At 45.0% G+C, this 14,504-nt stretch overlaps 1 protein-coding gene across 7 annotated transcripts in view; it reads left to right on the forward strand.

Annotated features, from left to right (window-relative positions):
- The window catches only part of LOC144162364 (uncharacterized), a 44,308-nt gene that overhangs the window by 14,999 nt on the left and 14,805 nt on the right, over nt 1-14,504 (forward strand). The gene's annotated exons all lie outside the window — the stretch shown is intronic.

Genomic DNA, 14,504 nt, shown 5'->3' on the forward strand with positions numbered 1-14,504 from the left:
GTCGCATAGTAAGTGGGGAATGCTTTTTAGCGAGCATTCAATAGAGAGTTTTAGTTTGGCGTTTTTACGCTCCGCTCAGCAGCTAAGCGGAGCGGGAGTGCGACTGCGCATGCGCTCTCCGCTTGGCGGCTAAGCGGGCTAGCGGAGCGAGAAGCACGGTTTACTAAAACGCAGCCTGAGCGGACCGTCGCGGCCCTCTCCGCCAGCGCGGCGATGTGGGCGCCATCTCGCGCACTTGCGACGACTTTGCTTATTCTAAGATGGCTGCCACGCCTGCGACGAGCACCGTGGCTTCAGGCTGTTGATTGACGCGCAAACCGCGGAAAGGGGTTCTGCATCGACGAGGGCTTGTGCTTGCTGTGAGATGTGGCGACTGTGAACCCATTTCAAAACTACACAGAACTACTCTAGTTCACTGTAACTAAACGCTGTGTTGGATCGTTGCCGTCTAGAGGGATTCGAATGGATCTGGAATGCAACTTCGTTGGCCATTGCGTGGCTATCGTCAAGTCGAAAATTTATTTTCATCCATTGCAATTGACTAGTAACGCAATACGATTGCGCGTGTCAATACTTAATAAACAAATAAGCTATACGTACTGGTTTTACTTTGTTAAAGTGGCGAAATGTTTTTTGGTTCTGTTTCATTACGCCAAACTTGGCCAGACGGCGCTGCTAGTCCGAAAGGTCCGTTCCGCTGCGCATTACGCGTAACTAAAACGAGCAAATAGCTCGCCGCTCCACTGCAGCTTTGCGTTGCTACCCGTAAAACGCCAAACTAAAACTCTCTAATGGCTGGAGGCGGCGAGTAAGGCGCAGAGTAGGTGCTTTGCAGCATTGGTGCATGTCGCTGGCAGTTAGAGTGTTTCATGGTACAGGATAAACCTAGCTGCAGAAACAATGCATGGTGCAGCCATGTTGGTGCGTTACACCAAGGTGTCCATCTGTGGGATGACAAATGGATTGTTTGAGGTATGACATGACGGAGATGCTTTGTAGTGTTTGGTAACAACTCAAAGCTGTTGCAGTGAAGATTCCACTGGTATGAATTACCATCTTAGAGCAGATAAAGGTGATAGGACAGATCAGGGTAGTCGGAGGAATCGTTATAAGTTGCCGTGACGTTGTTCGTCATCTATTTGGAGAAAGCCAGAGGAGGCAAGGACGTCGTCGTCAGTGTGCCTGGACTGATCGATGAGCTATAGGGGCAAAAATTTCCCAAATTTCTCGCCAACAGAAAGCAAGTATTCCTGGGCCGATTCTTAGCCAAAAATGAATGCTTGAGGCCAGGCTAATACAGTGGTTGAATCTTTTAGGGCTTTCTTGGCATTTATACTGTGACCAAAACTCCTTCTTAGTGCGGAATGTTTTTTTGGCAAAGGCAATTTAAAATCACGTCTGCAAAAGACCTTGCTGTACTTTTATTATTTAAAAGACTCGCAAACACTTTTGTATGGCAGAGGTTGGGTGGTCTGTTGGCAGAACGGATGGCGGGAAGCCTTCGAGCCAAGGATGGGAGCAGTATCCTGCAAGTGCAGTTTGAAAGTTGCTTTTAAAAGTAGCCTCTGCCTATCTGTCTGTCTACCCACCCTTGGCATTCTTTGTCGAATGGGAAGGCTAACATTGGCTCTACCTAGTGAAGTAACCAGGGAAACCAGAGTTGCAGCTCTCGCCAACACACTGGGCGCCTGTCTCTGTTGCAGATGATGTGCTTTGTTGAGATGTCGTAATGTGGAACAACGTCAAGCCCACTACCGAGCATATGTCGCTGTAGCATTACTCGGTCGGTGGGTGCTGAGTCAGTGCTCCTCTTACGTTGATGGCCTGTCAGATAGCTCACTCGCTTTTTTATGAAGGCAAAAATTTTATTACATTGCGGGAGACATCAAGAACAGCCGTTGCACCCTAGGGATGACTCAGAGGCACTCGAAAAACAGCAATAAATAAATACGGTAATAAATTACTCTATTTATTTATTCTATTATAAGGCGGTCACGAATATTCAGAAAAAGTGAAATACTATGCTGCTTTCACAGCATAGTATTGCTGTGAATTGGATTGCTGGTGGGGAGAACGCAAGGAGGGGCGTATTGCATAACATAGCTATCACTTGTTATAGACAAAATTTACTTTGATGCTGTGCTAGCGGCCATACTAAAATTATAATAGTGGCACAGTGACCCTGAATATTTCGAAGCCGCCTCTTATGTGGAATTTTTTTCGGTTAATTAGAAGTGATGAAATGGTCTCAATTTTACTTGCAATCCCATGGAAGAAATCACTCAATAATTCGAAGCTAAAGCCCATTATATATTGGTTAATTGGAGGGTATTTTGAGCAAAACGGCGCCGAGGTTGTTATCATTTCTGGATGGAATTCAAAATTTTCAAGAGCGAAAACAGCGACGTGCTCCATACTGACGTCGGTGCCATCACAACTAAGACAGTGCACGGTTGATAAGGCGCAAGGCTTTTTGAGACTTGTGCCAGCATACACATCTTGCTTTACAGGTCCTAAACCTTCTTTGTTGCGAACAGTGCCATGTGAGCAGTTTGTGCGTTGGAAGCGTCAGGAGGAAAACGAGATTTGTAGTATCTTAATTCTGGGCTCATGGCGATGGCGGGTCTCCTCAGTCCAGAAGTCCCTGGGCTGAGGTCCGGCTTCTAGGGTTGCCACCCACCCGGGTTTGGACCGGCCCGACCGGTTTTTTAAACAGCGGGCCGGTTACCGGTCCATATCTAGAACCGGCCATCATTGGCCGGTTTTTTGGCTCTTGTGCCGTCATTATGTCCGTTTTGGCATTTTATAAGCGTCGATTCAACAACTAAGATGATGAATATGTGTCTGCAAGCTGCGCAAAGACACGCAAGCAGAGAAAATACGCGGGCGGGCGGGCTGCCTGAGATGGAGGGGGACCTAAGGGAGGAACAAAACGAAATGCTGCCGCCGCGGTCAGCAATTGCGGTTACTTTTCAGTGAAATTACTTTCAGTACAAACGTTATGTTGATTTCTCTCTAAGAAAACACTACAATAAATGGCACTGCATGTCAAAAACATGGCGGTTTTTTTTCAACACAAATTAAACATTCTATATACCCCCCAAAAGGCTGTTTTTTTTTTTTTTTTTTTTTTTTTCGGGGAAAGGTGGCAACTCTACCGGCTTCGAATTTACTGATAGCTCTGAATTATCAGGGCCACCCGTGTTGTATGTTCGACTTGGCGACGAAAGTCGAGATTCTGAAAGAAATCGCGAAGGGCAACGAGTTGCGGACTTATAACGATGCTGTTCTCTTGCTTTTTCTTTAACTGGAAGTTCGTTTAAAATTTGAAGTATTTTGCGGTCCCTGTGGACTTCGTAATAACAGGAGTCGTAATAACAGGAGACTGTACTGCGCACGTTGCAGTGTATTTTTTGATTACGAGCTGTATGATGGTTGTTACTCAGTTTTTTCTATAGAGGGCAGACTGCAATTCCTCTGAAAATCACATAATGGCAGTTGCTGAACTTGATGTAAAAATGGACTTTGAAATTGCCCCTCGTGACGCGCAATCGCTAGGAACTCTCGGTAGTTTGCTCGTGTGTATCATAGTGACACAATTGAAAAATGCGTAACAATGAGCATACAAGCACTGCCTGCGTCGTTTCATTAGTTCTAGTTTTTTTTTATTGTAGCTTAGAAAGTGGTAATTTACGAATAAATAAATACCTTCGAATAAATTTCAGGGAGACTATGGAAAGGGCTGTTGTGGGTAATTATATCAAAAGCATTATGGTCGGAGGGCGTTCTGCAGGGAACGGGCACTCGCCGTGTCTGTTTTAGTGTGCTGGTAAAATGGGCTTGGCATTTTGGGTCTGCTCGATTCACCCTGCATCTCTGTTCAAAGCGGTAGAAAGCGGGTCCCGCCATCCTGAATAATCGGTGGAACCAGACCTGCACTTTTTTCGTCTGCTTCTGCTCCTCCTCAGCAGGGAGTGCAGGCAAAGCCATGAACTCATTTTGCGCCCGTCGGCACCACTGGTGAATTGAACTGCACGGTTAAGGTGCTGCAAGCTGCACCACTGAAAAGAACGGTGAAGTGCTGCACCGCCTGAACTGGTTCACGTGGTGCAGGTGAAATCAATAGACCCTTTATGAGTGCTGACAAATTTCCTGTGAGCAGTCATACTGTTACTGTGTTCCTGCCAGCCAATCTGGCTACAGAGGAGGCGGCGACAGAGCATCGCTATTTCACTCTTCTGACGCCAAGCTGCGTGTGAGATAGAAAGATAGAAGCGTACTATTTTCCGGAAAATATTAGCGAATGAAGTTTTTATTTACTGCATGTTCGCGTATCTAAAAAAAACGTTTTCACACCAGCTTGGCGAACGTGTCGTGAATGGAGATAAATAGCGCGTCAATGTGTGCGCAGACATTATAGAGAGCATACTCCTCGGCAACTGAACTATGCTGCTGCAATTGTCAGATGCACGTGGCATTTTGTTAGCACAACAGCAGAAATGATCTACTCTTTTTTAAGTACCTCGTGCATTTTCTTGAACAATGAGGCTTTGACGGCAGAAGTTTGCTCATAATGCCCAGCAAGTGAAGGTAATGAAAAGCCAGTGAGAGCTGCTGTGGAGATTGGTTTTTTTTTTTTTTTTTTCTTTTTTGGCATTGTCTTCTCGTTGTGTTTCCGTTTACTTGGGGGTGGGGGGAGGTGTTGATTGCTTTTTAGTCAGGCATATTACTGGACTGTAAAAGGAGCTCTTAATACCGCCGCCTTTGTTTTGTGAACACTTCTCGTTTTTATCACTTCGCCAACCTCTGTTTCTGGGAATTATTGGGCCAGAAATAACCTCAATATATAAAGGGCTGTGCCACCATATGCCTGTAACTATATATGTCAACTTTGCTAATAAAATAAAGTAAAATAAATATGTAAAAATTAGAAAATTTAAATGTTTGCTATGAATGTTTTTTTTTTTTTGTTTTTACTCATGCTGTTGTCCGGTGAGGCCGATGCAGGGTGGGGTTACAAAATCCCTGTATTAACATACATGCCTAAAAGCACTTACATAATCGTGCACGCCTAAATTTATTCACAAGCTACGCTAGCAAATAATGCGCAAACAATGCAATAAAACACAGGATAGAGATACAAATACTATAATGACAAACTGCACCCACATGTGCGCAAACATTCATTCACGCTATTAACAGCAGAGTTAGGATTTATTCATACTTGGGACTGCATGAGTGCGGTGCTCAAATTCCGAAACAGTTCAAGATTGGACGACAGATTCTGATAATGTGTTCCGGTGATGTATTGTGCGTAGAAAAAAGGAATGTGCATTAGTATTGATGGTACTCTGTAAGCGCGGCTATTTGTAACTCAAATTTCTCTGCCTTGTCTTTGAACTAGGTGTTGTGTAGTTGTAATGCTGAAGGCATTCTGGTTGTGGGAAAAGAAAAACTTGAGTCGCGCATGAGTACGGCGATCTGCTAGGCTTGCAAGTAGAGAATTTCAAGCACATATGAATCGCAGTCGGAGCGCGAGTAACTTGATAATAAACTGTGAAGGAAAGTTTGACATCCACCTAAATGCAGCCATACGGCTACAAAGGAAAGCTATACACCTGTCCTTCACTTCGAGTTGTTGATCAATTCGCTTTCGCGCTACTAACGACTAGCCTCCTGGTTAGCTCAGTTGGTAGAGCGACTGCTCCGGTTAAGCAGTGGTCCCGGGTTCGAATCCTGGACCAGGACGAATTTTTCTTCAACTGCGAAGTTTCTGAGAAAGCTGTATAGCTTTCCTTTGTAGCCGTATGGCTGCATTTAGGTGGATGTCAAACTTTCCTTCACAGAAACTTACTCCACCTTGGGGATTTCCCCTAAATCTGGCCGATTGATAATAAACTTCTTTGCACTTTCTCAAGCTTATCAACTCATACTTTATGATACGGATCCCAGGTGATGCTGACGTACTGTAATGTTGGCCTGACAATTGTTAGATAGGCACATAGCTTCACCAATGCCGGTGCCAGTTTGTTTTCTGCGCAGAAACCAAAGCTTTTTTTTTTTTTTTTCGCCAGCTGAACAGATATTAGCAATATTAGGAGCCCACCTGCGAGTGCACGCATAATGAGAGATGCATAAAAAATCCGAGAATTATTAAGAATACTTGAACTCGAACTCAGAAAAAAAAAATACTCGGCGCCTATGGCATGCATGCATGGTGCACCACGGCCAAGCCATTTAGGCTTTCAGCACACGTGAATTTTGCCTAGAAATGAACAACGCCGTTTCCAGGGGCTCGATGGCCATGCTGGGAAATCTATTTTCAAGGTTGAGAGCTGCAGCTGGGAAGTAAGGGGTATGAGGAGTGCTTTCAAAGTTCAGGAAGGAATTTAGACCATCTCGGAACCCAACTCCCCCTTAAGTCTGCTATCCCTGGGGATTTCTTAAAAATTTCTCAGAATAAACCCCAAACATCAGTCGACAGTTTTGAGCGTGCAGGGGTGAGACAGCTGCGCATATTGCGCAGTTTTGATACAAATTTGTTTTCCTGAGCGAGGCTGCTCCAAAATCTTGAATGTTGCAAAAATTGCGCAAAACTGCTCCAAAACGGTCTGAGAGCCAAGGATTTTAATGCTTGGCTCTCAGACTGTTTTGCAGCAGTTTGGTGCAATTCGCCGTGTTACAGCATTGAGTGTAAGGTGCGGTGAGTGCTTGAAGTGAAATTTCGGACTCATTGCCGTGTTATAAAATGCTGAGTTGTTGCTGCCTTTGACAGCGACCTTGCCAGAGGCGGGAATGGGACAGTCGACACTGCAGAAGGGGCGGCGCAGGCTACATCGCCGCAAAATGTTTAAGCAATGTCCGATATCGTGACGGGCTATTATTGCATGCTAGTAATAATGGTTCATCTATCTGCATTTTACTAGTGAAAAATAGACGCGGACGAAGAAGAAGTACACAGGACACTCGCTAGTCCTGTGTACTAGTCCTACAGGCTGAAGTCCTGTGTACTAGTCCTACACGCTAGTCCTGTGCTAGCGAGTGTCCTGTGTACTTCTTCTTCGTCCGCGTCTATTTTTCGCTAGTAAAATGCATTCAGATAACCAACTAGCCCAACTTTATGCCTTAACGGTTCATCTATCTGAAGTGAAATTTAATGCCAAAAAAGAAGTGGCTAAACATACCAACGTTACTCAAATTACGATCGTAGTGCACTCCCCCCCCCCGACCTAAGTTGCCAGAAATTTGATTTTTTAGGCTCCTAAGACGACGTATTTAATGTCGTTAACTGCTCCAAATCAAGGTTCTTCTCCTCCAAAATCGAGATTTCGCTGCTCCAAAAACTGCTCCCAAATCTGATTCAGCTGTCTCACCCCTGAGTGTGCGTTCTGCCTGATACGAAATCCCATACGGGCTGCAATTATAAGACTTTCCTGTAGGCTTAGTTTTGGAGCAACAATTGAGGGTATAACTAAGCATGCTTGAGAACCTACTCCGTCCTTCGGCGGGAGTAGGTTTTCAAGCATGCTTCAGTAACTTCAGCCTGTAGGAAAACAAACGGCTGGTTTAAAAGGGTTTGCATAATTTTTCTATGGCATGAAATAAACATACAGAAGCTGTTTTGCTGCTTCTAGCTTCACCTATGATACAATATTTTATATTAACGGGTCAACTTTCATTTTGCGATGTCGTCAACCGCAAGTGCTTCGGTGTGCTAGTGTGATGAGAGTTGATATTCCGACAAGACGAGATTAACACATTTTTTCCTAAAGGAAACGTAAATGGCAGTTTTATGGACATTTATGTCAGTTTTGGGAAGGAAACCCAGTGTATTAAAAGGGATGGAAGGTTTGCGTGATTTTTAAACCCTTGTTCCCGCTTTGCACCAACAGCGCACAAATTTTATTTTTAAAAACCACTTGCACTGGATGCAGGTGCTATCTCGCGCACGCACAAGGATCTTAAATGTGGCTTCTGCGAAGGGTATGTCATGCTTAAAGGGGCACTGACACAAAAATTTTGCATCTTGTTTTTTTTGTTGCGATAAGTAGCTATTGGCCTACTTATAACCTGTAGAAACCTCATTTGCTTCAGCGTGCGACGGTTGTTTAATTAGAGGCATTTTCAATGCGGCCAGTCGCAGTTTCGGTTTCAGCGAGTGCCGCGAAACGATGAATTTTGTGTGAACAAAGCTGACCACGTGACCGTCGGAGGGATATCACAGAGCAGAGCCGCCGTAGCACTGTCGAATCCGCATCGACGGCAGTTTCTGCGAATGCCCCCATGTACTGATCTCGTGAGGCGCTTAATTAAAAAGCGACCGTGGATGTGACGCAGGCGCTGTGAGTGCAAATGCTACCGCGGCTAAAGAACGACGCGCGACGCTCTAGACGGTGGGTGGCAAGACGCGCGCTGGGAGCAGCCGGCCGGTCTGCCTACAGGTCCGCCTACAGATGTGTTTGGCTTAGCACTGCGGTGGATATTCGAGTGCCGCTCTCGTAAGCGTTGCAGATGACAATTTTTAATGCAACCCGCCATCGCATCATTAACTCCTTTCTCATGTAAGCCGCCATGGTCGGGACTTGGGGACAATTTCGTGAGGTAACAAGCTATCACTCGAGCTACCTGCGCCGGCCCGGGCCACTTCGCGGCCGTGGCCGCCGCCTGCACAGCGACCGTGCGGCTAGCTCAGTGGGCTTTTCGTGCCTCCGGCGCGTTTTTGCATCCAATGGTAATAAACAGTAATAGAAACAGAGTGCCTGGAATCGCTATAGAACTTTGGTCGCGGCCAGCTGCCCGATTAGCTGAAGAAATCACGGCGCCTTCGCCGCCAACGACCGGGTCGTTCGTTCTCGAGAGCAGAAGCTCCGGCCCTCCGATTGGAGCGGCGAGCCGGGCGAGCCGGCTAGAAACGCCGGCAGTGCGGAAGCGGCAAACACAAACTCGTGACGTGTTTGGATGTTGTTTATTTACACAATATTCTGGGGATGTCGATTGCGCATGGTCCTCTGCTGGCTGCACGGTTGCGTTTCGCACACTTTATAATTGATTTCAAATATGTTCTAGGCTGTATTCACCGCTGATATTTTGCAGATGATGTATATGTGTTCCCACCAATCTATCTCCGAAGTTATCTCGCCTTCAAAATTTTGTGTCAGTGCCCCTTTAACATAAATGTGCAATTAAACCTGGATATAATGAATTTGATGAAATTTCGCATTTTTTTCGTTGAATCCAGGTTTTCGTTAAATGCAGGTTTAGAGTTAAAGCTCGTGGGAATGAAGCAGAAGCAAAACCAATATGCTAGGCATCAGTGATGCTGAACTCACCCTTCAAGTATTCATTGCACAGTGAAAAACTGTGTGATCTGCGCCTGCTGCTTTCCCTCCAGGTTAGGCACTCCACGGCACTCCATAGAAGCAAAATCACTTACCCCTCTTTTCACAAACGGAACTTAAGTAAATTAGTTTTGCACTCTGACACTTCTCTGTGACTCTTCTCATTTGAAGGAGCGAACTTGTGCTGGTAGGTTGCCTTTTCGCAAACTTGACACTCTTTTCCGCACTCAAAATTGGTGACAGCTAGGTTGCCAGCTGAGATACTGTTCTTATTTCTTCTTTCTACTGTTCTCCTTCCTTCTTTTGACGTTTCTTGCCGGCGGAGACGGCATTTAAAGTTGCGAGCTCTTCTTGGAAAGTCAAAACTGTTCCTCTTCTGGCAGCAGAACTCGTAACCGACTATCGGACACTACGCATTGGAGTGGAAGACGTGCGACTACACGCCGACAGACAGGCCTAGCACCGAACCGACACTGCACTCGCACGTGGAAACGAACGGTGGTTTGCTGTGCTGACGGAATTCGGTAAATTAGTGAGTTTCTCCAGCTGCTTTTTCAGAAGAAGTGCAAAAAATAATGCCTCATCAACGCAGCGAATTCGTTAAATCAAGGTTAACCGTCGCAACGCCTTCGTTACTTGGAGGTCGCAAACACATGGGTTTCAATGAGGCCAGAAATGGGGAATGGAAAAACTTTGTTAAATCCAGGAATTCGCTACATAGAGGTTCGCAACATCCAGGTTTAACTGTATAACAAGAGTTGAGACCCAAGATTGACCCAGGGGCCTGAAACCTACAGGGTCGGTTAGCATTAGGAGCGCTGCACTGTCAACCTTCTTCTTGTCAAGAAAGCTTTACGTTGGTGTCTAGGAGCGCAGAGCTAGACAAGTGCATCATTTTGCGTATGTCCCGTGTAGTTAAAAAAAAGAAACGATAAACATCGGAAGACTAGGTACTCGAGGGCTATATATATGTCAGTATGCTGCCGTGCTTTCTTACCTAGACAGTGTTGACGAGGGCAGCTTGAGCGCCATTGCGTTATCAGGAGCCAAAGGGAAGCAGAAAGGCGGAGTGATCCCAAGGCCAAGGAGAAAAAAAGGCGGTCACCCCAAAAGTGCCTTCCTCTTTCCGTTTGGCCGCGCGTCACCGGAGCGGTGCGGGAAAGCCTGCTGCCATGAGCAGAGAACACCAGTGCACGTTTTCGAACTTCGAAGTACCTGGAAAATTTATCCGAAATTTTTAAATAGAGCTATTCAGTTTTAAGCCGAATATAATATTGTGTTGTTCACTTCGATATTGGAAAGTTCTGCATATTCGCACACCCCTGTTGCGAGCTGTGACGTAGCTTGTGGTGCGTGTGGGACTAAAAAATGTAGGCCTGCCATGAACATGGTAGACACAGTTCATCAGTGAACCACCTGAGTTTGTGGAGTTGCACCGGGCAAGTGCAAAGCAAGGAGTGCTCAATTTCGCTGCTTGGATAGCTAAAACCAGACGAGTCTGCCTAATACCTTGCACAGAGTGCTAGGTGCAAGTTGCTTACAATTAGGAGTTATCCTTGTAGCCAGTTCGGATGATCGCATCATCAGAGCTGTTGCAGAGCCTTGGCTTTGTAAAGTGCGCACACAATCCCGCTGTTGCACTCTCGAATGCCGCACGCAGGCGCGTTTTTAAAGCGAAAGCTTTCGTAGTGGGCCGATTGTGTCCTATCAAAGAATTAATTCATTTTCCCAAAGACTGGTCGGCTGACTGGAAAGCTCTGGTAAGATCACTGTACACATGGTGTGTGTGTGAAACCGGGCTGTTTCCATTGTTTCAAAATGGTTTCTTGAAAATCGTGAAACGGGAGTACGGTTACAGATAAGACAACACGCGCATTGATCATGAAGGAGTACAACAGTATAGTTTTATATCATAAACGACATACTATTGGTATACGTTTAGATCATTCGTAGATGCGTTTACTTAGTGCGTGAAAAATTGCCGCCTGGGTTCATTCTTCGTTTTCGATTTGGGTGTTTGTAGGTATGATGATTGATTCGACACACTTTCCTTGGATTGGACGAAGCTTTCACGCTTCTCTCAACTTTGTTTATGAAGGGACGGTGAAGTGTTTTTTTTCTTCATAACTTTTGCCTTGAGAGGGGCGATATGTGATTGTAAATGTAAAGGATACGTGTTATATTGGCTTTTTTTGGCAGTTCAAGAACCGTTCATGAGAGGCAGTGTACTGCATTTTATCATTACTTTGGCAGCAAAGCGTCAGAAAGGGCCCAAGTTGAGTAATTAGCGTATAAAGTGGAAAGTTTCCTTTTCTGCTCCTCAAGCACTTTTTTTTTTGCGATCTACACTACGGCATCACAAATTGCGAGTGAAGCTGCATTCCTTCCGTGGCCCAAATTTTAAAGCAACCTGCCAAAAGTTGCCAGAGGGATCTGCTGTATGTTTGCTGCCTGCTTTGTGGCTATTCTTTGTATCAGGGTCCTTTACAAGCCCTTAAAGGAGCGAGCCATGAAGAGAACACACAAGTTTGGTTCATTCAAAAGATTGCCTCGTTAGAATCATACTGACGCCACTTTTAACATAAACTTCGCTCAAATAAGCTACATAATTAGGAAAAAATTGCGCCCACCTCCCCTCGCGGGAACCCTGGTGTGATGCAACGCATCTCATGGGGGGTTCCATTGGTGTTTTCCATCGTATTGATTACGCTTATAGCAGGGATTCTTACGCGAAGGGGAGGTGGGCGTCATTTTCCATTTTCACCATGCAATGCGCATGCAGTACACGTATGCTCAGGTACGGTCTTTATTGCAGACGAGAATGAGTGCCTTGTGGTCCGTAAAGGGCACAGTTACGGGCTCGATGATTGCATCAAGCAATCGTTGAGTACTGCGAGAGAGTGCAAGCGTAACGCGGACGACCGTCGACCGAGACCATCGGAGCGCGGCATGCTGCTGTATATTCACAGCGCCCGAAGGAGAGGAGATCGCGGTGAGAGCGCGCTGCGCCAACCCGCAGCTGTTTGGGAGAGAGTGTTCTCTATCGGAGAGAGGAGAGGAGGAGAGGCGCAGCTGTGCGGACAACGCCGGACAGACGCAGGAAGGACAGAGGGGCGAGCATGAGATGCGTTGCATCTAAAAGGGAATGGCCATGCGACCCACTAGCTCGTTTCCCGCCTATGATGTCATACCAGACAGCTCTGCGATTGGAGGGGGGGGGGGGGGGGGGGCGGCAAAAGCAAACACAAATTAGGCAGAGCTTATAAGCTTGTTGAACGAGCTATTTGGGCTTAAATTTAGGGCACATTTTTTTCATAGCAGTAATAATGGTGGGACAAACAGTGGAAGTTAAGAAAGCACACCTAAATGCGCACTGCTGTTGGTACTGCGAGCACTATGCTTTGTTTAGCTGCACAGGACTGCGGGGCTTTGGGTTAGTTTCAGACGACACTGGCCGATTGATGCAAGCAACGGTGTCTTACGGGACCGTATTTGTCGAGCGAGCACCACGTTTAATGAAACGATTGTCTCATTGAACAAAACAAGCCAGGTAAAAATACGTTCACAAACAAACCAAAGGCAGAAAACGGCTGGCCATGTTGTGGTGGCGCCATCTAGGTTCACTAATGGTAAACAAGGCCCTGCGATGTCATTGCAGACCACAAAAATGCACAATTTAGCGGGAAAATCAAAATTTTAACTTAAATTCATTAATTTATCAGTGAATAAAGCATTGTTTGCATTCGGAGAAGTGCTGGGGGCACTATAAAACACGAAATCTTTCGAATAACACAAACTTGTGTTTTGTCTTCATGGCTCCTTTAAAGGGACAGACGACTGATTTTTTTTTCGAGTATATTTTCTTTATCCTAAATGAGAGGGCATCACTTAAGACACCCAGCTGTTTGTGTCCCACCAAGAGGGATGCTGGCAACCTTGACAGTGAACAGTGCGGCGGCATGCTTTTAACTGTACGTGAGGTTATAAGAGGTGTGAAAAACTTGCCCCCGCCTAAAACAACAATAATGTGCAGCCTTTCTTATTTCTTCTTGCAGTTTTTAAATCGCGCATTGAAATCAACGGAGTTGTTTGGACGCGTAATGCAGTGTTACATTTACAGTACAACCTCGTTACAACAGACCATGATAGTGATCATGATTTCAGTCTGCTATAAAAGAAGTATGAACAATCCAAATACTGTTACTACAGACTTTTACAGAATCGTGGAAAAAGTCTGTTATAACAAGAGTTTGGACTTTTCAGCTGTTAAAAACAAATCACACAATAAAAGTATGCTAGTCGTTTCTCAAGATTCAGTTACAACCTAAACAGGTTGGTGTTTTAGGCCAACAAACCTTCAGGATGAATTCGGTTTTTCAGCAGTTTCATCGTCTTGTGACACTATGAAGCACGTCACAAAATAACGTGCATGGCTCTTGCATTTGCTGGGCTCCTGTTGTATGGCACCCCGTCAAACTTTTGATTAACTCATACTATTATTTCTCTCTTTCACGTCTTCAACCTACACTTGCATTTCCATTGTCTTCACATGAATATAAATGAAATGCAAGTAAATATCTCATTGCTAAGCTTGGAGATTTAGCCATCTATAATGTATGAGGGCATACATTTTTTTGTTTTAATGAAGGTAACTTTCATATAATGATCTTATCTGTTGCACTATAGCACTGAAATTCTAAATCCTATTACTTGATTCCCAGGACATCACACCTATGCATACTGCAAGTGGATGCAAGAAGTTTCACTTTTACTAATTCACAATTATTTTTAATTGTTTCAAATTGCTTTCATTTGAAACAATTTGATACTGTGAGGTAGCAACACAAAAACTGAAAACGTACCTAACAAGTGAATGGTTGGTTGCCTGCACTTGAAAAGTCCACTGTAGAGATGCAAAGGTGGACTTGTTAACCTTTCAAACTGGTCTGTTATATCCAAATGTATGTTGTAACAGAATCTGCATTAAAGGAAGTTTAATCAATGGCACAGATAGGAAGACCAACCAAGCATTGAAAATCAGTATGTTGTATCCAAATATCTGTTGTAAGCAGATCTGTTGTAACGAGTTTCCACTGTATACACTACATGTCGCCACCTTTCAGGCTTCAGAAAGTTTAGTGGAAAATGAAAATTATTTCCGCCTGT

Source organism: Haemaphysalis longicornis, unplaced genomic scaffold, assembly GCF_048455015.1.
Source record: "Haemaphysalis longicornis isolate Haplotype H1 unplaced genomic scaffold, Haemaphysalis longicornis Haplotype H1 scaffold_12, whole genome shotgun sequence".
In the NCBI taxonomy this organism is placed as follows: domain Eukaryota; kingdom Metazoa; phylum Arthropoda; class Arachnida; order Ixodida; family Ixodidae; genus Haemaphysalis; species Haemaphysalis longicornis.